The sequence below is a fragment of the Scyliorhinus torazame genome, unplaced genomic scaffold, assembly GCF_047496885.1.
Source record: "Scyliorhinus torazame isolate Kashiwa2021f unplaced genomic scaffold, sScyTor2.1 scaffold_1572, whole genome shotgun sequence".
NCBI lineage: Eukaryota > Metazoa > Chordata > Chondrichthyes > Carcharhiniformes > Scyliorhinidae > Scyliorhinus > Scyliorhinus torazame.
In genome coordinates this window covers 5,001-32,459 of record NW_027309299.1, presented here as the reverse complement: position 1 = coordinate 32,459, position 27,459 = coordinate 5,001, and the positions used below count along the sequence as shown (strand labels likewise).

Below are 27,459 nucleotides of genomic sequence, written 5' to 3'. Positions count from 1 at the left end.
AGGGATAGGGAGGGGGTGTAGGGGGTTACAGAGATAGGGAGGGGGTGTAGGGGTTACAGGGATAGGGAGGGGGTGTAGGGGGTTACAGGGATAGGGAGGGGGTGTAGGGGGTTACAGAGATAGGGAGGGGGTGTAGGGGCTGGAGGAGGTTACAGAGATAGGGAGGGGGTGAAGGGGCTGGAGGAGGTTACAGTGATAGGGAGGGGGTGTAGGGGGCTGGAGGGGGCTACAGAGATAGGGAGGGGGTGTAGGGGCTGGAGGAGGTTACAGAGATAGGGAGGGGGTGTAGGGGCTGGAGGAGGTTACAGGGATAGGGAGGGGGTGTAGGGGGTTACAGAGATAGGGAGGGGGTGTAGGGGGTTACAGGGATAGGGAGGGGGTGTAGGGGGTTACAGGGATAGGGAGGGGGTGTAGGGGGTTACAGAGATAGGGAGGGGGTGTAGGGGGTTACAGAGATAGGGAGGGGGTGTAGGGGGTTACAGGGATAGGGAGGGGGTGTAGGGAGTTACAGGGATAGGGAGGGGGTGTAGGGAGTTACAGGGATAGGGATGGGGTGTAGGAGGTTACAGGGATAGGGAGGGGGTGTAGGGGGTTACAGGGATAGGGGAGGGGGTGTAGGGGGTTACAGGGATAGGGAGGGGGTGTAGGGGGTTACAGAGATAGGGAGGGGGTGTAGGAGGTTACAGAGATAGGGAGGGGGTGTAGGGGGTTACAGAGATAGGGAGGGGGTGTAGGAGGTTACAGAGATAGGGAGGGGTTGTAGGGGGTTACAGAGATAGGGCGGGGGTGTAGGGGGTTACAGGGATAGGGAGGGGTGTAGGGGGTTACAGGGATAGGGAGGGGGTGTAGGGGTTACAGAGATAGGGAGGGGGTGTAGGGGGTTACAGAGATAGGGAGGGGGTAGGGGGTTACAGGGGATAGGGAGGGGGTGTAGGGGGTTACAGGATAGGGAGGGGGTGTAGGGGGTTACAGGGATAGGGAGGGGGTGTAGGGGTTACAGGGATAGGGAGGGGGTGTAGGGGGTTACAGAGATAGGGAGGGGGTGTAGGGGGTTACAGAGATAGGGAGGGGGTGTAGGGGGTTAGAGGGATAGGGAGGGGGTGTAGGGTAGGTAGCTATACTCTGAGTTAACGCTGTGTTATTTGCAGGATTGGATTTCTGTCACTGATCGGGAATCGGTCGATTTCAACACATCGAACTCTGACCTTCGGGAGACGTCAGAGTCACGATCGAGGACATCGTCCGCCAGTGTTCAGAGCGCCATTATTGAGGTCAGTCCCCAACACGGAGAGGAGGCGCGATGGACCCTCAGCACGGGGACCCTCAGCACGGGGACCCTCAGCACGGGGACCCTCAGCACGGGGACCCTCAGCACAGAGACCCTCAGCACAGAGACCCTCAGCACAGAGACCCTCAGCACGGGGACCCTCAGCACGGGGACCCTCAGCACGGGACCCTCAGCACGGGGACCCTCAGCACGGGGACCCTCAGCACGGGGACCCTCAGCACGGGGACCCTCAGCACGGGGACCCTCAGCACGGGGACCCTCAGCACGGGGACCCTCAGCACGGGGACCCTCAGCACAGAGACCCTCAGCACGGGGACCCTCAGCACGGGGACCCTCAGCACAGAGACCCTCAGCACGGGGACCCTCAGCACAGAGACCCTCAGCACAGAGACCCTCAGCACGGGGACCCTCAGCACGGGGACCCTCAGCACGGGGACCCTCAGCACGGGGACCCTCAGCACAGAGACCCTCAGCACGGGGACCCTCAGCACGGGGACCCTCAGCACAGAGACCCTCAGCACGGGGACCCTCAGCACGGGGACCCTCAGCACGGGGACCCTCAGCACGGGGACCCTCAGCACAGAGACCCTCAGCACGGGTACCCTCAGCACGGGGACCCTCAGCACGGGGACCCTCAGCACGGGGACCCTCAGCACGGGGACCCTCAGCACGGGGACCCTCAGCACGGGGACCCTCAGCACGGGGACCCTCAGCACAGAGACCCTCAGCACAGAGACCCTCAGCACGGGGACCCTCAGCACAGAGACCCTCAGCACAGAGACCCTCAGCACAGAGACCCTCAGCACGGGGACCCTCAGCACGGGGACCCTCAGCACGGGGACCCTCAGCACAGAGACCCTCAGCACAGAGACCCTCAGCACGGGGACCCTCAGCACAGAGACCCTCAGCACAGAGACCCTCAGCACAGAGACCCTCAGCACGGGGACCCTCAGCACAGAGACCCTCAGCACGGGGACCCTCAGCACAGAGACCCTCAGCACGGGGACCCTCAGCACGGGGACCCTCAGCACGGAGACCCTCAGCACGGAGACCCTCAGCACGGGGACCCTCAGCACGGGGACCCTCAGCACGGGGACCCTCAGCACGGGGACACTCAGCACAGAGACCCTCAGCACAGAGACCCTCAGCACGGGGACCCTCAGCACAGAGACCCTCAGCACGGGGACCCTCAGCACGGGGACCCTCAGCACGGGGACCCTCAGCACAGAGACCCTCAGCACAGAGACCCTCAGCACAGAGACCCTCAGCACGGGGACCCTCAGCACAGAGACCCTCAGCACAGAGACCCTCAGCACGGGGACCCTCAGCACGGGGACCCTCAGCACGGGGACCCTCAGCACAGAGACCCTCAGCACAGAGACCCTCAGCACGGGGACCCTCAGCACAGAGACCCTCAGCACAGAGACCCTCAGCACAGAGACCCTCAGCACGGGGACCCTCAGCACGGGGACCCTCAGCACGGGGACCCTCAGCACAGAGACCCTCAGCACGGGGACCCTCAGCACGGGGACCCTCAGCACGGGGACCCTCAGCACGGGGACCCTCAGCACAGAGACCCTCAGCACAGAGACCCTCAGCACGGGGACCCTCAGCACGGGGACCCTCAGCACAGAGACCCTCAGCACAGAGACCCTCAGCACAGAGACCCTCAGCACAGAGACCCTCAGCACGGGGACCCTCAGCACGGGGACCCTCAGCACGGGGACCCTCAGCACGGGGACCCTCAGCACAGAGACCCTCAGCACGGGGACCCTCAGCACGGGGACCCTCAGCACGGGGACCCTCAGCACGGGGACCCTCAGCACAGAGACCCTCAGCACAGAGACCCTCAGCACGGGGACCCTCAGCACGGGGACCCTCAGCACAGAGACCCTCAGCACAGAGACCCTCAGCACAGAGACCCTCAGCACGGGGACCCTCAGCACGGGGACCCTCAGCACAGAGACCCTCAGCACAGAGACCCTCAGCACGGGGACCCTCAGCACGGGGACCCTCAGCACGGGGACCCTCAGCACAGAGACCCTCAGCACGGGGACCCTCAGCACAGAGACTCTCAGCACGGAGACCCTCAGCACAGAGACCCTCAGCACGGGGACCCTCAGCACGGGGACCCTCAGCACAGAGACCCTCAGCACGGGGACCCTCAGCACAGAGACCCTCAGCACAGAGACCCTCAGCACAGAGAGCCTCAGCACAGAGACCCTCAGCACAGAGACCCTCAGCACAGAGACCCTCAGCACGGGGACCCTCAGCACAGAGACCCTCAGCACGGGGACCCTCAGCACGGGGACCCTCAGCACGGGGACCCTCAGCACGGGGACCCTCAGCACGGGGACCCTCAGCACAGAGACCCTCAGCACAGAGACCCTCAGCACGGGGACCCTCAGCACGGGGACCCTCAGCACGGGGACCCTCAGCACGGGGACCCTCAGCACAGAGACCCTCAGCACAGAGACCCTCAGCACGGGGACCCTCAGCACGGGGACCCTCAGCACGGGGACCCTCAGCACAGGGACCCTCAGCACAGAGACCCTCAGCACGGGGACCCTCAGCACGGGGACCCTCAGCACAGAGACCCTCAGCACGGGGACCCTCAGCACGGGGACCCTCAGCACAGGGACCCTCAGCACAGAGACCCTCAGCACGGGGACCCTCAGCACGGGGACCCTCAGCACAGAGACCCTCAGCACGGGGACCCTCAGCACAGAGACCCTCAGCACGGGGACCCTCAGCACGGGGACCCTCAGCACGGGGACCCTCAGCACGGGGACCCTCAGCACGGGGACCCTCAGCACGGGGACCCTCAGCACGGGGACCCTCAGCACAGAGACCCTCAGCACAGAGACCCTCAGCACAGAGACCCTCAGCACAGAGACCCTCAGCACAGAGACCCTCAGCACAGAGACCCTCAGCACGGAGACCCTCAGCACAGAGACCCTCAGCACGGGGACCCTCAGCACAGAGACCCTCAGCACAGAGACCCTCAGCACAGAGACCCTCAGCACAGAGACCCTCAGCACAGAGACCCTCAGCACAGAGACCCTCAGCACAGAGACCCTCAGCACAGAGACCCTCAGCACGGGGACCCTCAGCACGGGGACCCTCAGCACGGGGACCCTCAGCACAGAGACCCTCAGCACAGAGACCCTCAGCACGGGGACCCTCAGCACAGAGACTCTCAGCACGGAGACCCTCAGCACAGAGACCCTCAGCACGGGGACCCTCAGCACGGGGACCCTCAGCACAGAGACCCTCAGCACGGGGACCCTCAGCACAGAGACCCTCAGCACAGAGACCCTCAGCACAGAGAGCCTCAGCACAGAGACCCTCAGCACAGAGACCCTCAGCACAGAGACCCTCAGCACGGGGACCCTCAGCACAGAGACCCTCAGCACGGGGACCCTCAGCACGGGGACCCTCAGCACAGAGACCCTCAGCACAGAGACCCTCAGCACGGGGACCCTCAGCACGGGGACCCTCAGCACAGAGACCCTCAGCACAGAGACCCTCAGCACAGAGACCCTCAGCACGGGGACCCTCAGCACAGAGACCCTCAGCACAGAGACCCTCAGCACAGAGACCCTCAGCACGGGGACCCTCAGCACGGGGACCCTCAGCACGGGGACCCTCAGCACAGAGACCCTCAGCACAGAGACCCTCAGCACGGGGACCCTCAGCACGGGGACCCTCAGCACGGGGACCCTCAGCACGGGGACCCTCAGCACAGAGACCCTCAGCACGGGGACCCTCAGCACGGGGACCCTCAGCACAGGGACCCTCAGCACAGAGACCCTCAGCACGGGGACCCTCAGCACGGGGACCCTCAGCACAGAGACCCTCAGCACGGGGACCCTCAGCACGGGGACCCTCAGCACAGGGACCCTCAGCACAGAGACCCTCAGCACAGAGACTCTCAGCACGGGGACCCTCAGCACGGGGACCCTCAGCACAGAGACCCTCAGCACGGGGACCCTCAGCACGGGGACCCTCAGCACAGAGACCCTCAGCACGGGGACCCTCAGCACAGAGACCCTCAGCACGGGGACCCTCAGCACGGGGACCCTCAGCACGGGGACCCTCAGCACGGGGACCCTCAGCACAGAGACCCTCAGCACGGGGACCCTCAGCACGGGGACCCTCAGCACGGGGACCCTCAGCACGGGGACCCTCAGCACAGAGACCCTCAGCACAGAGACCCTCAGCACAGAGACCCTCAGCACAGAGACCCTCAGCACAGAGACCCTCAGCACGGGGACCCTCAGCACGGGGACCCTCAGCACAGAGACCCTCAGCACAGGGACCCTCAGCACAGAGACCCTCAGCACGGGGACCCTCAGCACGGGGACCCTCAGCACAGAGACCCTCAGCACGGGGACCCTCAGCACAGAGACCCTCAGCACGGAGACCCTCAGCACGGGGACCCTCAGCACGGGGACCCCTCAGCACAGAGACACTCAGCACAGAGACCCTCAGCACGGGGACCCTCAGCACGGGGACCCTCAGCACAGAGACCCTCAGCACGGGGACCCTCAGCACGGGGACCCTCAGCACAGAGACCCTCAGCACAGAGACCCTCAGCACGGGGACCCTCAGCACGGGGACCCTCAGCACGGGGACCCTCAGCACAGAGACCCTCAGCACGGGGACCCTCAGCACGGGGACCCTCAGCACGGGACCCTCAGCACGGGGACACTCAGCACGGGGACCCTCAGCACAGAGACCCTCAGCACGGGGACCCTCAGCACAGAGACCCTCAGCACGGGGACACTCAGCACAGAGACCCTCAGCACGGGGACCCTCAGCACAGAGACCCTCAGCACGGGGACCCTCAGCACGGGGTCCCTCAGCACAGAGACCCTCAGCACAGAGACCCTCAGCACGGGGACCCTCAGCACAGAGACCCTCAGCACGGGGACCCTCAGCACGGGGACCCTCAGCACAGAGACCCTCAGCACGGGGACCCTCAGCACAGAGACCCTCAGCACGGGGACCCTCAGCACGGAGACCCTCAGCACGGGGACCCTCAGCACGGAGACCCTCAGCACGGGGACCCTCAGCACGGGGACCCTCAGCACAGAGACCCTCAGCACGGGGACCCTCAGCACAGAGACCCTCAGCACGGGGACCCTCAGCACAGAGACCCTCAGCACGGGGACCCTCAGCACGGGGACCCTCAGCACGGGGACCCTCAGCACGGGGACCCTCAGCACGGGGACCCTCAGCACGGGGACCCTCAGCACGGGGACCCTCAGCACGGGGACCCTCAGCACGGGGACCCTCAGCACAGAGACCCTCAGCACGGGGACCCTCAGCACAGAGACCCTCAGCACAGAGACCCTCAGCACAGAGACCCTCAGCACAGAGACCCTCAGCACAGAGACCCTCAGCACAGAGACCCTCAGCACGGGGACCCTCAGCACGGGGACCCTCAGCACAGAGACTCTCAGCACGGGGACCCTCAGCACGGGGACCCTCAGCACAGAGACCCTCAGCACGGGGACCCTCAGCACGGGGACCCTCAGCACGGGGACCCTCAGCACAGAGACCCTCAGCACGGGGACCCTCAGCACAGAGACCCTCAGCACGGGGACCCTCAGCACGGGGACCCTCAGCACAGAGACCCTCAGCACGGAGACCCTCAGCACGGGGACCCTCAGCACAGAGACCCTCAGCACAGAGACCCTCAGCACGGGGACCCTCAGCACAGAGACCCTCAGCACGGGGACCCTCAGCACAGAGACTCTCAGCACGGGGACCCTCAGCACGGGGACCCTCAGCACAGAGACCCTCAGCACAGGGACCCTCAGCACGGGGACCCTCAGCACGGGGACCCTCAGCACAGAGACCCTCAGCACGGGGACCCTCAGCACGGGGACCCTCAGCACGGGGACCCTCAGCACAGAGACCCTCAGCACAGAGACCCTCAGCACGGGGACCCTCAGCACGGGGACCCTCAGCACAGAGACCCTCAGCACAGAGACCCTCAGCACAGAGACCCTCAGCACGGGGACCCTCAGCACGGGGACCCTCAGCACGGGGACCCTCAGCACGGGGACCCTCAGCACAGAGACCCTCAGCACGGGGACCCTCAGCACAGAGACCCTCAGCACAGAGACCCTCAGCACGGGGACCCTCAGCACAGAGACCCTCAGCACAGAGACCCTCAGCACGGGGACCCTCAGCACGGGGACCCTCAGCACGGGGACCCTCAGCACGGGGACCCTCAGCACGGGGACCCTCAGCACAGAGACCCTCAGCACGGGGACCCTCAGCACAGAGACCCTCAGCACAGAGACCCTCAGCACGGGGACCCTCAGCACAGAGACCCTCAGCACAGAGACCCTCAGCACAGAGACTCTCAGCACGGGGACCCTCAGCACGGGGACCCTCAGCACAGAGACCCTCAGCACAGAGACCCTCAGCACGGGGACCCTCAGCACGGGGACCCTCAGCACAGAGACCCTCAGCACAGAGACCCTCAGCACGGGGACCCTCAGCACGGGGACCCTCAGCACGGGGACCCTCAGCACGGGGACCCTCAGCACGGGGACCCTCAGCACAGAGACCCTCAGCACGGGGACCCTCAGCACAGAGACCCTCAGCACAGAGACCCTCAGCACGGGGACCCTCAGCACAGAGACCCTCAGCACGGGGACCCTCAGCACAGAGACCCTCAGCACAGAGACCCTCAGCACAGAGACCCTCAGCACGGGGACCCTCAGCACAGAGACCCTCAGCACAGAGACCCTCAGCACGGGGACCCTCAGCACGGGGACCCTCAGCACGGGGACCCTCAGCACGGGGACCCTCAGCACGGGGACCCTCAGCACAGAGACCCTCAGCACGGGGACCCTCAGCACGGGGACCCTCAGCACAGAGACCCTCAGCACAGAGACCCTCAGCACAGAGACTCTCAGCACGGGGACCCTCAGCACGGGGACCCTCAGCACAGAGACCCTCAGCACAGAGACCCTCAGCACGGGGACCCTCAGCACGGGGACCCTCAGCACGGGGACCCTCAGCACAGAGACCCTCAGCACAGAGACCCTCAGCACGGGGACCCTCAGCACGGGGACCCTCAGCACAGAGACCCTCAGCACAGAGACCCTCAGCACGGGGACCCTCAGCACAGAGACCCTCAGCACAGAGACCCTCAGCACAGAGACCCTCAGCACGGGGACCCTCAGCACGGGGACCCTCAGCACGGGGACCCTCAGCACGGGGACCCTCAGCACGGGGACCCTCAGCACGGGGACCCTCAGCACGGGGACCCTCAGCACGGGGACCCTCAGCACAGAGACCCTCAGCACAGAGACCCTCAGCACAGAGACCCTCAGCACAGGGACCCTCAGCACGGGGACCCTCAGCACGGGGACCCTCAGCACGGGGACCCTCAGCACGGGGACCCTCAGCACAGAGACCCTCAGCACGGGGACCCTCAGCACGGGGACCCTCAGCACAGAGACCCTCAGCACGGGGACCCTCAGCACGGGGACCCTCAGCACGGGGACCCTCAGCACGGGGACCCTCAGCACGGGGACCCTCAGCACAGAGACCCTCAGCACGGGGACCCTCAGCACGGGGACCCTCAGCACGGGGACCCTCAGCACGGGGACCCTCAGCACAGAGACCCTCAGCACGGAGACCCTCAGCACGGGGACCCTCAGCACAGAGACCCTCAGCACGGGGACCCTCAGCACGGGGACCCTCAGCACGGGGACCCTCAGCACGGGGACCCTCAGCACAGAGACCCTCAGCACAGAGACCCTCAGCACAGAGACCCTCAGCACAGAGACCCTCAGCACAGAGACCCTCAGCACGGGGACCCTCAGCACGGGGACCCTCAGCACGGGGACCCTCAGCACAGAGACCCTCAGCACGGGGACCCTCAGCACGGGGACCCTCAGCACAGAGACCCTCAGCACGGGGACCCTCAGCACGGGGACCCTCAGCACGGGGACCCTCAGCACAGAGACCCTCAGCACGGGGACCCTCAGCACAGAGACCCTCAGCACGGGGACCCTCAGCACAGAGACCCTCAGCACAGAGACCCTCAGCACGGGGACCCTCAGCACGGGGACCCTCAGCACAGAGACACTCAGCACAGAGACCCTCAGCACGGGGACCCTCAGCACAGAGACCCTCAGCACGGGGACCCTCAGCACGGGGACCCTCAGCACGGGGCCCCTCAGCACAGAGACCCTCAGCACAGAGACCCTCAGCACAGAGACCCTCAGCACAGAGACCCTCAGCACGGAGACCCTCAGCACAGAGACCCTCAGCACGGAGACCCTCAGCACAGAGACCCTCAGCACAGAGACCCTCAGCACAGAGACCCTCAGCACGGGGACCCTCAGCACGGGGACCCTCAGCACGGGGACCCTCAGCACAGAGACCCTCAGCACAGAGACCCTCAGCACGGGGACCCTCAGCACGGGGACCCTCAGCACGGAGACCCTCAGCACAGAGACCCTCAGCACGGGGACCCTCAGCACGGGGACCCTCAGCACAGAGACCCTCAGCACAGAGACCCTCAGCACGGGGACCCTCAGCACGGGGACCCTCAGCACGGAGACCCTCAGCACAGAGACCCTCAGCACGGGGACCCTCAGCACAGAGACCCTCAGCACGGGGACCCTCAGCACGGGGACCCTCAGCACGGGGACCCTCAGCACGGGGACCCTCAGCACAGAGACCCTCAGCACAGAGACCCTCAGCACAGAGACCCTCAGCACAGAGACCCTCAGCACAGAGACCCTCAGCACAGAGACCCTCAGCACGGGGACCCTCAGCACGGGGACCCTCAGCACGGAGACCCTCAGCACAGAGACCCTCAGCACGGGGACCCTCAGCACGGGGACCCTCAGCACAGAGACCCTCAGCACAGAGACCCTCAGCACAGAGACCCTCAGCACAGAGACCCTCAGCACAGAGACCCTCAGCACAGAGACCCTCAGCACGGAGACCCTCAGCACAGAGACCCTCAGCACGGAGACCCTCAGCACAGAGACCCTCAGCACGGGGACCCTCAGCACAGAGACCCTCAGCACAGAGACCCTCAGCACGGGGACCCTCAGCACGGGGACCCTCAGCACGGAGACCCTCAGCACAGAGACCCTCAGCACGGGGACCCTCAGCACGGGGACCCTCAGCACAGAGACCCTCAGCACAGAGACCCTCAGCACGGGGACCCTCAGCACGGGGACCCTCAGCACGGAGACCCTCAGCACAGAGACCCTCAGCACGGGGACCCTCAGCACGGGGACCCTCAGCACAGAGACCCTCAGCACAGAGACCCTCAGCACAGAGACCCTCAGCACAGAGACCCTCAGCACAGAGACCCTCAGCACGGGGACCCTCAGCACAGAGACCCTCAGCACGGGGACCCTCAGCACGGGGACCCTCAGCACGGGGACCCTCAGCACAGAGACCCTCAGCACGGGGACCCTCAGCACGGGGACCCTCAGCACAGAGACCCTCAGCACGGGGACCCTCAGCACAGAGACCCTCAGCACAGAGACCCTCAGCACGGGGACCCTCAGCACGGGGACCCTCAGCACAGAGACACTCAGCACAGAGACCCTCAGCACGGGGACCCTCAGCACAGAGACCCTCAGCACGGGGACCCTCAGCACGGAGACCCTCAGCACAGAGACCCTCAGCACGGGGACCCTCAGCACGGGGACCCTCAGCACGGAGACCCTCAGCACAGAGACCCTCAGCACGGGGACCCTCAGCACGGGGACCCTCAGCACAGAGACCCTCAGCACAGAGACCCTCAGCACAGAGACCCTCAGCACAGAGACCCTCAGCACAGAGACCCTCAGCACAGAGACCCTCAGCACAGAGACCCTCAGCACAGAGACCCTCAGCACGGGGACCCTCAGCACAGAGACCCTCAGCACGGGGACCCTCAGCACGGGGACCCTCAGCACGGGGACCCTCAGCACAGAGACCCTCAGCACGGGGACCCTCAGCACGGGGACCCTCAGCACAGAGACCCTCAGCACAGAGACCCTCAGCACGGGGACCCTCAGCACAGAGACCCTCAGCACAGAGACCCTCAGCACAGAGACCCTCAGCACGGGGACCCTCAGCACAGAGACCCTCAGCACAGAGACCCTCAGCACAGAGACCCTCAGCACAGAGACCCTCAGCACAGAGACCCTCAGCACGGGGACCCTCAGCACGGGGACCCTCAGCACGGGGACCCTCAGCACGGGGACCCTCAGCACAGAGACCCTCAGCACGGGGACCCTCAGCACAGAGACCCTCAGCACGGGGACCCTCAGCACGGGGACCCTCAGCACGGGGACCCTCAGCACAGAGACCCTCAGCACGGGGACCCTCAGCACGGGGACCCTCAGCACAGAGACCCTCAGCACAGAGACCCTCAGCACGGGGACCCTCAGCACGGGGACCCTCAGCACAGAGACCCTCAGCACGGGGACCCTCAGCACAGAGACCCTCAGCACGGGGACCCTCAGCACGGGGACCCTCAGCACAGAGACCCTCAGCACAGAGACCCTCAGCACGGGGACCCTCAGCACAGAGACCCTCAGCACAGAGACCCTCAGCACAGAGACCCTCAGCACGGGGACCCTCAGCACAGAGACCCTCAGCACGGGGACCCTCAGCACAGAGACCCTCAGCACGGGGACCCTCAGCACGGGGACCCTCAGCACAGAGACCCTCAGCACAGAGACCCTCAGCACGGGGACCCTCAGCACAGAGACCCTCAGCACAGAGACCCTCAGCACAGAGACCCTCAGCACAGAGACCCTCAGCACGGGGACCCTCAGCACAGAGACCCTCAGCACGGGGACCCTCAGCACAGAGACCCTCAGCACGGGGACCCTCAGCACGGGGACCCTCAGCACAGAGACCCTCAGCACAGAGACCCTCAGCACAGAGACCCTCAGCACAGAGACCCTCAGCACGGGGACCCTCAGCACAGAGACCCTCAGCACGGGGACCCTCAGCACAGAGACCCTCAGCACGGGGACCCTCAGCACGGGGACCCTCAGCACAGAGACCCTCAGCACAGAGACCCTCAGCACGGGGACCCTCAGCACAGAGACCCTCAGCACGGGGACCCTCAGCACGGGGACCCTCAGCACGGGGACCCTCAGCACAGAGACACTCAGCACAGAGACCCTCAGCACGGGGACCCTCAGCACGGGGACCCTCAGCACAGAGACCCTCAGCACGGGGACCCTCAGCACGGGGACCCTCAGCACGGGGACCCTCAGCACGGGGACCCTCAGCACGGGGACCCTCAGCACAGAGACCCTCAGCACGGGGACCCTCAGCACAGAGACCCTCAGCACAGAGACCCTCAGCACAGGGACCCTCAGCACAGGGACCCTCAGCACGGGGACCCTCAGCACAGAGACCCTCAGCACGGGGACCCTCAGCACGGGGACCCTCAGCACAGAGACTCTCAGCACAGAGACCCTCAGCACGGGGACCCTCAGCACGGAGACCCTCAGCACGGGGACCCTCAGCACAGAGACCCTCAGCACGGGGACCCTCAGCACGGGGACCCTCAGCACGGGGACCCTCAGCACGGGGACCCTCAGCACAGAGACCCTCAGCACGGGGACCCTCAGCACGGGGACCCTCAGCACAGAGACCCTCAGCACGGGGACCCTCAGCACGGGGACCCTCAGCACGGGGACCCTCAGCACGGGGACCCTCAGCACGGGGTCCCTCAGCACGGGGACCCTCAGCACGGGGACCCTCAGCACGGGGACCCTCAGCACAGAGACCCTCAGCACAGAGACCCTCAGCACGGGGACCCTCAGCACGGGGACCCTCAGCACAGAGACCCTCAGCACGGGGACCCTCAGCACGGGGACCCTCAGCACGGGGACCCTCAGCACGGGGACCCTCAGCACAGAGACCCTCAGCACGGGGACCCTCAGCACAGAGACACTCAGCACGGGGACCCTCAGCACGGGGACCCTCAGCACAGAGACCCTCAGCACAGAGACCCTCAGCACGGGGACCCTCAGCACGGGGACCCTCAGCACGGGGACCCTCAGCACGGGGACCCTCAGCACGGGGACCCTCAGCACAGAGACCCTCAGCACAGAGACCCTCAGCACGGGGACCCTCAGCACGGGGACCCTCAGCACGGGGACCCTCAGCACGGGGACCCTCAGCACGGGGACCCTCAGCACAGAGACCCTCAGCACAGAGACCCTCGGCACAGAGACCCTCAGCACGGGGACCCTCAGCACGGGGACCCTCAGCACAGAGACCCTCAGCACGGGGACCCTCAGCACGGGGACTCTCAGCACGGGGACCCTCAGCACGGGGACCCTCAGCACGGGGACCCTCAGCACGGGGACCCTCAGCACAGAGACCCTCAGCACAGAGACCCTCAGCACGGGGACCCTCAGCACGGGGACCCTCAGCACGGGGACCCTCAGCACAGAGACCCTCAGCACGGGGACCCTCAGCACAGAGACCCTCAGCACAGAGACCCTCAGCACAGAGACCCTCAGCACGGGGACCCTCAGCACGGGGACCCTCAGCACAGAGACCCTCAGCACGGGGACCCTCAGCACAGAGACCCTCAGCACGGGGACCCTCAGCACAGAGACCCTCAGCACGGGGACCCTCAGCACGGGGACCCTCAGCACGGGGACCCTCAGCACAGAGACCCTCAGCACTGAGACCCTCAGCACAGAGACCCTCAGCACAGAGACCCTCAGCACGGGGACCCTCAGCACGGGGACCCTCAGCACAGAGACCCTCAGCACGGGGACCCTCAGCACGGGGACTCTCAGCACGGGGACCCTCAGCACGGGGACCCTCAGCACGGGGACCCTCAGCACGGGGACCCTCAGCACAGAGACCCTCAGCACAGAGACCCTCAGCACGGGGACCCTCAGCACGGGGACCCTCAGCACGGGGACCCTCAGCACAGAGACCCTCAGCACGGGGACCCTCAGCACAGAGACCCTCAGCACAGAGACCCTCAGCACAGAGACCCTCAGCACAGAGACCCTCAGCACGGGGACCCTCAGCACAGAGACCCTCAGCACGGGGACCCTCAGCACGGGGACCCTCAGCACGGGGACCCTCAGCACAGAGACCCTCAGCACTGAGACCCTCAGCACAGAGACCCTCAGCACAGAGACCCTCAGCACAGAGACCCTCAGCACGGAGACCCTCAGCACAGAGACCCTCAGCACGGGGACCCTCAGCACAGAGACCCTCAGCACGGGGACCCTCAGCACAGAGACCCTCAGCACGGGGACCCTCAGCACGGGGACCCTCAGCACGGGGACCCTCAGCACAGAGACCCTCAGCACAGAGACCCTCAGCACGGGGACCCTCAGCACAGAGACCCTCAGCACAGAGACCCTCAGCACGGGGACCCTCAGCACGGGGACCCTCAGCACGGGGACCCTCAGCACGGGGACCCTCAGCACGGGGACCCTCAGCACGGGGACCCTCAGCACAGAGACCCTCAGCACGGGGACCCTCAGCACAGAGACCCTCAGCACAGAGACCCTCAGCACGGGGACCCTCAGCACGGGGACCCTCAGCACGGGGACCCTCAGCACGGGGACCCTCAGCACAGAGACCCTCAGCACAGAGACCCTCAGCACGGGGACCCTCAGCACAGAGACCCTCAGCACGGGGACCCTCAGCACAGAGACCCTCAGCACAGAGACCCTCAGCACGGGGACCCTCAGCACAGAGACCCTCAGCACGGGACCCTCAGCACGGGGACCCTCAGCACGGGGACCCTCAGCACAGAGACCCTCAGCACAGAGACCCTCAGCACGGGAACCCTCGGCACAGAGACCCTCAGCACAGAGACCCTCAGCACGGGGACCCTCAGCACGGGGACCCTCAGCACGGGGACCCTCAGCACAGAGACCCTCAGCACAGAGACCCTCAGCACGGGGACCCTCAGCACAGAGACCCTCAGCACGGGGACCCTCAGCACAGAGACCCTCAGCACGGGGACCCTCAGCACAGAGACCCTCAGCACAGAGACCCTCAGCACGGAGACCCTCAGCACGGGGACCCTCAGCACGGGGACCCTCAGCACGGGGACCCTCAGCACAGAGACCCTCAGCACAGAGACCCTCAGCACGGGGACCCTCAGCACGGGGACCCTCAGCACGGGGACCCTCAGCACAGAGACCCTCAGCACAGAGACCCTCAGCACAGAGACCCTCAGCACGGGGACCCTCAGCACAGAGACCCTCAGCACGGGGACCCTCAGCACGGGGACCCTCAGCACAGAGACCCTCAGCACAGAGACCCTCAGCACGGGGACCCTCAGCACGGGGACCCTCAGCACGGAGACCCTCAGCACGGGGACCCTCAGCACAGAGACCCTCAGCACGGGGACCCTCAGCACAGAGACCCTCAGCACGGGGACCCTCAGCACGGGGACCCTCAGCACGGGGACCCTCAGCACGGGGACCCTCAGCACGGGGACCCTCAGCACGGGGACCCTCAGCACGGGGACCCTCAGCACGGGGACCCTCAGCACAGAGACCCTCAGCACAGAGACCCTCAGCACGGGGACCCTCAGCACGGGGACCCTCAGCACGGGGACCCTCAGCACAGAGACCCTCAGCACAGAGACCCTCAGCACAGAGACCCTCAGCACGTGGACCCTCAGCACAGAGACCCTCAGCACGGGGACCCTCAGCCCAGAGACCCTCAGCACGGGGACCCTCAGCACGGGGACCCTCAGCACGGGGACCCTCAGCACGGGGACCCTCAGCACAGAGACCCTCAGCACGGGGACCCTCAGCACAGAGACCCTCAGCACAGAGACCCTCAGCACGGGGACCCTCAGCACGGGGACCCTCAGCACAGAGACCCTCAGCACGGGGACCCTCAGCACAGAGACCCTCAGCACAGAGACCCTCAGCACAGAGACCCTCAGCACAGAGACCCTCAGCACAGAGACCCTCAGCACGGAGACCCTCAGCACAGAGACCCTCAGCACGGAGACCCTCAGCACGGGGACCCTCAGCACGGGGACCCTCAGCACGGGGACCCTCAGCACGGGGACCCTCAGCACAGAGACCCTCAGCACGGGGACCCTCAGCACAGAGACCCTCAGCACGGAGACCCTCAGCACAGAGACCCTCAGCACGGGGACTCTCAGCACGGGGACCCTCAGCACGGGGACCCTCAGCACAGAGACCCTCAGCACAGAGACCCTCAGCACAGAGACCCTCAGCACGGGGACCCTCAGCACAGAGACCCTCAGCACAGAGACCCTCAGCACGGGGACCCTCAGCACGGGGACCCTCAGCACAGAGACCCTCAGCACAGAGACCCTCAGCACGGGAGACCCTCAGCACGGGGACCCTCAGCACAGAGACCCTCAGCACGGGGACCCTCAGCACAGAGACCCTCAGCACGGGGACCCTCAGCACGGGGACCCTCAGCACGGGGACCCTCAGCACGGGGACCCTCAGCACGGGGACCCTCAGCACGGGGACCCTCAGCACAGAGACCCTCAGCACGGGGACCCTCAGCACAGAGACCCTCAGCACGGGGACCCTCAGCCCAGAGACCCTCAGCACGGGGACTCTCAGCACGGGGACCCTCAGCACGGGGACCCTCAGCACAGAGACCCTCAGCACAGAGACCCTCAGCACAGAGACCCTCAGCACAGAGACCCTCAGCACAGAGACCCTCAGCACAGAGACCCTCAGCACAGAGACCCTCAGCACAGAGACCCTCAGCACAGAGACCCTCAGCACGGGGACCCTCAGCACAGAGACCCTCAGCACGGGGACCCTCAGCACAGAGACCCTCAGCACGGGGACCCTCAGCACAGAGACCCTCAGCACGGGGACCCTCAGCACAGAGACCCTCAGCACAGAGACCCTCAGCACGGGGACCCTCAGCACGGGGACCCTCAGCACGGGGACCCTCAGCACAGAGACCCTCAGCACAGAGACCCTCAGCACAGAGACCCTCAGCACGGAGACCCTCAGCACAGAGACCCTCAGCACGGGGACCCTCAGCACGGGGACCCTCAGCACAGAGACCCTCAGCACAGAGACCCTCAGCACAGAGACCCTCAGCACGGGGACCCTCAGCACGGGGACCCTCAGCACAGAGACCCTCAGCACAGAGACCCTCAGCACAGAGACCCTCAGCACGGGGACCCTCAGCACAGAGACCCTCAGCACAGAGACCCTCAGCACAGAGACCCTCAGCACGGGGACCCTCAGCACGGGGACCCTCAGCACAGAGACCCTCAGCACGGGGACCCTCAGCACAGAGACCCTCAGCACAGAGACCCTCAGCACGGGGACCCTCAGCACGGGGACCCTCAGCACGGGGACCCTCAGCACGGGGACCCTCAGCACAGAGACCCTCAGCACGGGGACCCTCAGCACGGGGACCCTCAGCACAGAGACCCTCAGCACGGAGACCCTCAGCACAGAGACCCTCAGCACGGGGACCCTCAGCACGGGGACCCTCAGCACAGAGACCCTCAGCACGGGGACCCTCAGCACAGAGACCCTCAGCACGGGGACTCTCAGCACGGAGACCCTCAGCACAGAGACCCTCAGCACAGAGACCCTCAGCACGGGGACCCTCAGCACGGAGACCCTCAGCACAGAGACCCTCAGCACAGAGACCCTCAGCACAGAGACCCTCAGCACGGGGACCCTCAGCACAGAGACCCTCAGCACAGAGACCCTCAGCACAGAGACCCTCAGCACAGAGACCCTCAGCACGGAGACCCTCAGCACAGAGACCCTCAGCACAGAGACCCTCAGCACGGGGACCCTCAGCACAGAGACCCTCAGCACAGAGACCCTCAGCACAGAGACCCTCAGCACAGAGACCCTCAGCACGGGGACCCTCAGCACGGGGACCCTCAGCACGGGGACCCTCAGCACGGGGACCCTCAGCACGGGGACCCTCAGCACGGAGACCCTCAGCACGGGGACCCTCAGCACGGGGACCCTCAGCACAGAGACCCTCAGCACGGGGACCCTCAGCACGGGGACCCTCAGCACGGGGACCCTCAGCACGGGGACCCTCAGCACAGAGACCCTCAGCACAGAGACCCTCAGCACAGAGACCCTCAGCACAGAGACCCTCAGCACGGGGACCCTCAGCACAGAGACCCTCAGCACAGAGACCCTCAGCACGGGGACCCTCAGCACGGGGACCCTCAGCACGGGGACCCTCAGCACAGAGACCCTCAGCACAGAGACCCTCAGCACAGAGACCCTCAGCACAGAGACCCTCAGCACGGGGACCCTCAGCACAGAGACCCTCAGCACAGAGACCCTCAGCACAGAGACCCTCAGCACAGAGACCCTCAGCACGGGGACCCTCAGCACGGGGACCCTCAGCACGGGGACCCTCAGCACAGAGACCCTCAGCACAGAGACCCTCAGCACGGGGACCCTCAGCACGGGGACCCTCAGCACGGGGACCCTCAGCACAGAGACCCTCAGCACGGGGACCCTCAGCACGGGGACCCTCAGCACGGGGACCCTCAGCACGGGGACCCTCAGCACGGGGACCCTCAGCACAGAGACCCTCAGCACGGGGACCCTCAGCACAGAGACCCTCAGCACGGGGACCCTCAGCACAGAGACCCTCAGCACGGGGACCCTCAGCACGGGGACCCTCAGCACGGGGACCCTCAGCACGGGGACCCTCAGCACAGAGACCCTCAGCACAGAGACCCTCAGCACAGAGACCCTCAGCACAGAGACCCTCAGCACGGGGACCCTCAGCACAGAGACCCTCAGCACAGAGACCCTCAGCACGGGGACCCTCAGCACGGGGACCCTCAGCACGGGGACCCTCAGCACGGGGACCCTCAGCACAGAGACCCTCAGCACGGGGACCCTCAGCACGGGGACCCTCAGCACGGGGACCCTCAGCACGGGGACCCTCAGCACGGGGACCCTCAGCACAGAGACCCTCAGCACGGGGACCCTCAGCACGGGGACCCTCAGCACAGAGACCCTCAGCACAGAGACCCTCAGCACGGGGACCCTCAGCACGGGGACCCTCAGCACAGAGACCCTCAGCACGGGGACCCTCAGCACAGAGACCCTCAGCACGGGGACCCTCAGCACGGGGACCCTCAGCACGGGGACCCTCAGCACAGAGACCCTCAGCACAGAGACCCTCAGCACAGAGACCCTCAGCACGGGGACCCTCAGCACGGGGCCCCTCAGCACAGAGACCCTCAGCACGGGGACCCTCAGCACGGGGACCCTCAGCACAGAGACTCTCAGCACGGGGACCCTCAGCACGGGGACCCTCAGCACGGGGACCCTCAGCACGGGGACCCTCAGCACGGGGACCCTCAGCACAGAGACCCTCAGCACGGGGACCCTCAGCACAGAGACCCTCAGCACAGAGACCCTCAGCACAGAGACCCTCAGCACGGGGACCCTCAGCACGGGGACCCTCAGCACGGGGACCCTCAGCACGGGGACCCTCAGCACAGAGACCCTCAGCACAGAGACCCTCAGCACGGGGACCCTCAGCACAGAGACCCTCAGCACAGAGACCCTCAGCACGGGGACCCTCAGCACAGAGACCCTCAGCACGGGGACCCTCAGCACAGAGACCCTCAGCACAGAGACCCTCAGCACGGGGACCCTCAGCACAGAGACCCTCAGCACGGGGACCCTCAGCACAGAGACCCTCAGCACGGGGACCCTCAGCACAGAGACCCTCAGCACAGAGACCCTCAGCACGGGGACCCTCAGCACAGAGACCCTCAGCACAGAGACCCTCAGCACGGGGACCCTCAGCACGGGGACCCTCAGCACGGGGACCCTCAGCACAGAGACCCTCAGCACGGGGACCCTCAGCACAGAGACCCTCAGCACAGAGACCCTCAGCACGGGGACCCTCAGCACGGGGACCCTCAGCACAGAGACCCTCAGCACAGAGACCCTCAGCACAGAGACCCTCAGCACAGAGACCCTCAGCACGGGGACCCTCAGCACGGGGACCCTCAGCACGGGGACCCTCAGCACGGGGACCCTCAGCACAGAGACCCTCAGCACAGAGACCCTCAGCACGGGGACCCTCAGCACGGGGACCCTCAGCACAGAGACCCTCAGCACAGAGACCCTCAGCACAGAGACCCTCAGCACGGGGACCCTCAGCACGGGGACCCTCAGCACAGAGACCCTCAGCACGGGGACCCTCAGCACGGGGACCCTCAGCACAGAGACCCTCAGCACGGGGACCCTCAGCACGGGGACCCTCAGCACAGAGACCCTCAGCACGGGGACCCTCAGCACGGGGACCCTCAGCACGGGGACCCTCAGCACAGAGACCCTCAGCACAGAGACCCTCAGCACAGAGACCCTCAGCACAGAGACCCTCAGCACGGGGACCCTCAGCACAGAGACCCTCAGCACAGAGACTCTCAGCACGGGGACCCTCAGCACGGGGACCCTCAGCACGGGGACCCTCAGCACAGAGACCCTCAGCACGGGGACCCTCAGCACGGGGACCCTCAGCACAGAGACCCTCAGCACGGGGACCCTCAGCACAGAGACCCTCAGCACGGGGACCCTCAGCACAGAGACCCTCAGCACGGGGACCCTCAGCACGGGGACCCTCAGCACAGAGACCCTCAGCACGGGGACCCTCAGCACAGAGACCCTCAGCACGGGGACCCTCAGCACAGAGACCCTCAGCACGGGGACCCTCAGCACAGAGACCCTCAGCACGGGGACCCTCAGCACAGAGACCCTCAGCACAGAGACCCTCAGCACGGGGACCCTCAGCACGGGGACCCTCAGCACGGGGACCCTCAGCACAGAGACCCTCAGCACAGAGACCCTCAGCACGGGGACCCTCAGCACGGGGACCCTCAGCACAGAGACCCTCAGCACGGGGACCCTCAGCACGGGGACCCTCAGCACAGAGACCCTCAGCACGGGGACCCTCAGCACAGAGACCCTCAGCACGGGGACCCTCAGCACGGGGACCCTCAGCACAGAGACCCTCAGCACGGGGACCCTCAGCACAGAGACCCTCAGCACGGGGACCCTCAGCACAGAGACTCTCAGCACCGGGACCCTCAGCACGGGGACCCTCAGCACAGAGACCCTCAGCACAGAGACCCTCAGCACAGAGACCCTCAGCACGGGGACCCTCAGCACAGAGACCCTCAGCACGGGGACCCTCAGCACGGGGACCCTCAGCACAGAGACCCTCAGCACGGGGACCCTCAGCACAGAGACCCTCAGCACGGGGACCCTCAGCACAGAGACCCTCAGCACGGGGACCCTCAGCACAGAGACCCTCAGCACGGGGACCCTCAGCACAGAGACCCTCAGCACGGGGACCCTCAGCACAGAGACCCTCAGCACAGAGACCCTCAGCACGGGGACCCTCAGCACGGGGACCCTCAGCACGGGGACCCTCAGCACGGGGACCCTCAGCACGGGGACCCTCAGCACGGGGACCCTCAGCACGGGGACCCTCAGCACGGGGACCCTCAGCACGGGGACCCTCAGCACGGGGATGTCCCGGAGGACTGGAGAATAGCCAATGTTGTTCCTCTGTTTAAGAAGTGTGGCAGGGATAATCCCGGGAACTACAGGCCGGTGAGCCTTACTTCAGTGGTAGGGAAATTACTGGAGAGAATTCTTCGAGACAGGATCTACTCCCATTTGGAAGCAAATGGACGTATTAGTGAGAGGCAGCACGGTTTTGTGAAGGGGAGGTCGTGTCTCACTAACTTGATAGAGTTTTTCGAGGAGGTCACTAAGATGATTGATGCAGGTAGGGCAGTAGATGTTGTCTATATGGACTTCAGTAAGGCCTTTGACAAGGTCCCTCATGGTAGACTAGTACAAAAGGTGAAGTCACACGGGATCAGGGGTGAACTGGCAAGGTGGATACAGAACTGGCTAGGCCATAGAAGGCAGAGGGTAGCAATGGAGGGATGCTTTTCTAATTGGAGGGCTGTGACCAGTGGTGTTCCACAGGGATCAGTGCTGGGACCTTTGCTCTTTGTAGTATATATAAATGATTTGGAGGAAAATGTAACTGGTCTGATTAGTAAGTTTGCAGACGACACAAATGATTAGTAAGTTTGCAGACGACACAAAGGTTGGTGGAATTGCGGATAGCGATGAGGACTGTCTGAGGATACAGCAGGATTTAGATTGTCTGGAGACTTGGGCGGAGAGATGGCAGATGGAGTTTAACCTGGACAAATGTGAGGTAATGCATTTTGGAAGGGCTAATGCAGGTAGGGAATATACAGTGAATGGTAGAACCCTCAAGAGTATTGAAAGTCAAAGAGATCTAGGAGTACAGGTCCACAGATCACTGAAAGGGGCTACACAGGTGGAGAAGGTAGTCAAGAAGGCATACGGCATGCTTGCCTTCATTGGCCGGGGCATTGAGTATAAGAATTGGCAAGTCATGTTGCAGCTGTATAGAACCTTAGTTAGGCCACACTTGGAGTATAGTGTTCAATTCTGGTCGCCACACTACCAGAAGGATGTGGAGGCTTTAGAGAGGGTGCAGAAGAGATTTACCAGAATGTTGCCTGGTATGGAGGGCATAAGCTATGAGGAGCGATTGAATAAACTCGGTTTGTTTTCACTGGAACGAAGGAGGTTGAGGGGCGACCTGATAGAGGTATACAAAATTATGAGGGGCATAGACAGAGTGGATAGTCAGAGGCTTTTCCCCAGGGTAGAGGGGTCAATTACTAGGGGGCATAGGTTTAAGGTGAGAGGGGCAAGGTTTAGAGTAGATGTACGAGGCAAGTTTTTTACGCAGAGGGTAGTGGGTGCCTGGAACTCACTACCGGAGGAGGTAGTGGAGGCAGGGACGATAGGGACATTTAAGGGGCATCTTGACAAATATATGAATAGGATGGGAATAGAAGGATACGGACCCAGGAAGTGTAGAAGATTGTAGTTTAGTCGGGCAGCATGGTCGGCACGGGCTTGGAGGGCCGAAGGGCCTGTTCCTGTGCTGTACATTTCTTTGTTCTTTGTTTGTTGTTCACGGGGACCCTCAGCACAGAGACCCTCAGCACGGGGACCCTCAGCACGGGGACCCTCAGCACAGAAACCCTCAGCACAGAGACCCTCAGCACGGGGACCCTCAGCACGGGGACCCTCAGCACAGAGACCCTCAGCACAGAGACCCTCAGCACGGGGACCCTCAGCACAGAGACCCTCAGCACGGGGACCCTCAGCACAGAGACCCTCAGCACAGAGACCCTCAGCACAGAGACCCTCAGCACAGAGACCCTCAGCACGGGGACCCTCAGCACAGAGACCCTCAGCACAGAGACCCTCAGCACGGGGACCCTCAGCACGGGGACCCTCAGCACAGAGACCCTCAGCACAGAGACCCTCAGCACAGAGACCCTCAGCACGGGGACCCTCAGCACAGAGACCCTCAGCACAGAGACCCTCAGCACGGGGACCCTCAGCACAGAGACCCTCAGCACGGGGACACTCAGCACGGGGACCCTCAGCACAGAGACCCTCAGCACAGAGACCCTCAGCACAGAGACCCTCAGCACGGGGACCCTCAGCACAGAGACCCTCAGCACGGGGACACTCAGCACGGGGACCCTCAGCACAGAGACCCTCAGCACAGAGACCCTCAGCACAGAGACCCTCAGCACAGAGACCCTCAGCACAGAGACCCTCAGCACGGGGACCCTCAGCACGGGGACCCTCAGCACAGAGACCCTCAGCACGGGGACCCTCAGCACGGGGACCCTCAGCACAGAGACCCTCAGCACGGGGACCCTCAGCACGGGGACCCTCAGCACAGAGACCCTGAGCACAGAGACCCTCAGCACAGAGACCCTCAGCACAGAGACCCTCAGCACGGGGACCCTCAGCACAGAGACCCTCAGCACGGGGACCCTCAGCACGGGGACCCTCAGCACAGAGACCCTCAGCACGGGGACCCTCAGCACGGGGACCCTCAGCACAGAGACCCTCAGCACAGAGACCCTCAGCACGGGGACCCTCAGCACAGAGACCCTCAGCACGGGGACCCTCAGCACAGAGACCCTCAGCACAGAGACCCTCAGCACGGGGACCCTCAGCACGGGGACCCTCAGCACAGAGACCCTCAGCACAGAGACCCTCAGCACGGGGACCCTCAGCACGGGGACCCTCAGCACGGGGACCCTCAGCACGGGGACCCTCAGCACAGAGACCCTCAGCACGGGGACCCTCAGCACAGAGACCCTCAGCACGGGGACCCTCAGCACAGAGACCCTCAGCACAGAGACCCTCAGCACAGAGACCCTCAGCACGGGGACCCTCAGCACAGAGACCCTCAGCACGGGGACCCTCAGCACAGAGACCCTCAGCACAGAGACCCTCAGCACGGGGACCCTCAGCACGGGGACCCTCAGCACAGAGACCCTCAGCACGGGGACCCTCAGCACAGAGACCCTCAGCACAGAGACCCTCAGCACGGGGACCCTCAGCACAGAGACCCTCAGCACGGGGACCCTCAGCACAGAGACCCTCAGCACAGAGACCCTCAGCACGGGGACCCTCAGCACAGAGACCCTCAGCACAGAGACCCTCAGCACGGGGACCCTCAGCACGGGGACCCTCAGCACAGAGACCCTCAGCACGGGGACCCTCAGCACAGAGACCCTCAGCACGGGGACCCTCAGCACGGGGACCCTCAGCACGGGGACCCTCAGCACAGAGACCCTCAGCACAGAGACCCTCAGCACGGGGACCCTCAGCACAGAGACCCTCAGCACGGGGACCCTCAGCACAGAGACCCTCAGCACGGGGACCCTCAGCACAGAGACCCTCAGCACGGGGACCCTCAGCACAGAGACCCTCAGCACAGAGACCCTCAGCACAGAGACCCTCAGCACAGAGACCCTCAGCACGGAGACCCTCAGCACGGGGACCCTCAGCACGGGGACCCTCAGCACGGGGACCCTCAGCACAGAGACCCTCAGCACGGGGCCCCTCAGCACAGAGACCCTCAGCACGGGGACCCTCAGCACAGAGACCCTCAGCACAGAGACCCTCAGCACGGGGACCCTCAGCACAGAGACCCTCAGCACGGGGACCCTCAGCACGGGGACCCTCAGCACAGAGACCCTCAGCACAGAGACCCTCAGCACGGGGACCCTCAGCACAGAGACCCTCAGCACGGGGACCCTCAGCACGGGGACCCTCAGCACAGAGACCCTCAGCACGGGGCCCCTCAGCACAGAGACCCTCAGCACAGAGACCCTCAGCACAGAGATCCTCAGCACGGGGACCCTCAGCACGGGGACCCTCAGCACAGAGACCCTCAGCACGGGGACCCTCAGCACGGGGACCCTCAGCACGGGGACCCTCAGCACGGGGACCCTCAGCACAGAGACCCTCAGCACGGGGACCCTCAGCACGGGGACCCTCAGCACGGGGACCCTCAGCACGGAGACTCTCAGCACGGGGACCCTCAGCACAGAGACCCTCAGCACAGAGACCCTCAGCACGGGGACCCTCAGCACGGGGACCCTCAGCACAGAGACCCTCAGCACAGAGACCCTCAGCACGGGGACCCTCAGCACAGAGACCCTCAGCACGGGGACCCTCAGCACGGGGACCCTCAGCACAGAGACCCTCAGCACGGGGACCCTCAGCACGGGGACCCTCAGCACAGAGACCCTCAGCACGGGGACCCTCAGCACAGAGACACTCAGCACGGGGACCCTCAGCACAGAGACCCTCAGCACGGGGACCCTCAGCACGGGGACCCTCAGCACAGAGACCCTCAGCACGGGGACCCTCAGCACGGGGACCCTCAGCACAGAGACCCTCAGCACAGAGACCCTCAGCACAGAGACCCTCAGCACGGAGACCCTCAGCACAGAGACCCTCAGCACAGAGACCCTCAGCACAGAGACCCTCAGCACGGGGACCCTCAGCACAGAGACACTCAGCACGGGGACCCTCAGCACGGGGACCCTCAGCACAGAGACCCTCAGCACGGGGACCCTCAGCACAGAGACCCTCAGCACAGAGACCCTCAGCACAGAGACCCTCAGCACAGAGACCCTCAGCACAGAGACCCTCAGCACAGAGACCCTCAGCACAGAGACCCTCAGCACAGAGACCCTCAGCACAGAGACCCTCAGCACGGGGACCCTCAGCACGGGGACCCTCAGCACAGAGACACTCAGCACGGGGACCCTCAGCACGGGGACCCTCAGCACAGAGACCCTCAGCACGGGGACCCTCAGCACAGAGACCCTCAGCACGGGGACCCTCAGCACGGGGACCCTCAGCACAGAGACCCTCAGCACGGGGACCCTCAGCACAGAGACCCTCAGCACGGGGACCCTCAGCACGGGGACCCTCAGCACGGGGACCCTCAGCACAGAGACCCTCAGCACAGAGACCCTCAGCACAGAGACCCTCAGCACGGGGACCCTCAGCACAGAGACCCTCAGCACGGGGACCCTCAGCACAGAGACCCTCAGCACGGGGACCCTCAGCACGGGGACCCTCAGCACGGGGACCCTCAGCACGGGGACCCTCAGCACAGAGACACTCAGCACGGGGACCCTCAGCACGGGGACCCTCAGCACGGGGACCCTCAGCACAGAGACCCTCAGCACGGGGACCCTCAGCACGGGGACCCTCAGCACGGGGACCCTCAGCACGGGGACCCTCAGCACAGAGACCCTCAGCACAGAGACCCTCAGCACGGGGACCCTCAGCACGGGGACCCTCAGCACGGGGACCCTCAGCACAGAGACCCTCAGCACAGAGACCCTCAGCACAGAGACCCTCAGCACGGGGACCCTCAGCACAGAGACCCTCAGCACGGGGACCCTCAGCACAGAGACCCTCAGCACGGGGACCCTCAGCACAGAGACCCTCAGCACGGGGACCCTCAGCACGGGGACCCTCAGCACGGAGACCCTCAGCACAGAGACCCTCAGCACGGGGACCCTCAGCACGGGGACCCTCAGCACGGAGACCCTCAGCACAGAGACCCTCAGCACGGGGACCCTCAGCACGGGGACCCTCAGCACGGGGACCCTCAGCACGGGGACCCTCAGCACGGGGACCCTCAGCACAGAGACCCTCAGCACGGGGACCCTCAGCACAGAGACCCTCAGCACGGGGACC

General features: G+C 65.6%; 1 protein-coding gene across 1 annotated transcript in view; it reads left to right on the top strand.

Moving 5' to 3' along the window:
* LOC140407542 (DENN domain-containing protein 4B-like) overlaps positions 1–27,459 on the top strand; it is a gene marked incomplete at its 3' end in the record, with an annotated part of 39,132 nt that overhangs the window by 7,054 nt on the left and 4,619 nt on the right. Inside the window, exon 2 of the mRNA XM_072494938.1 lies at positions 1,149–1,271. The remainder of the gene's footprint in view (positions 1–1,148; positions 1,272–27,459) is intronic.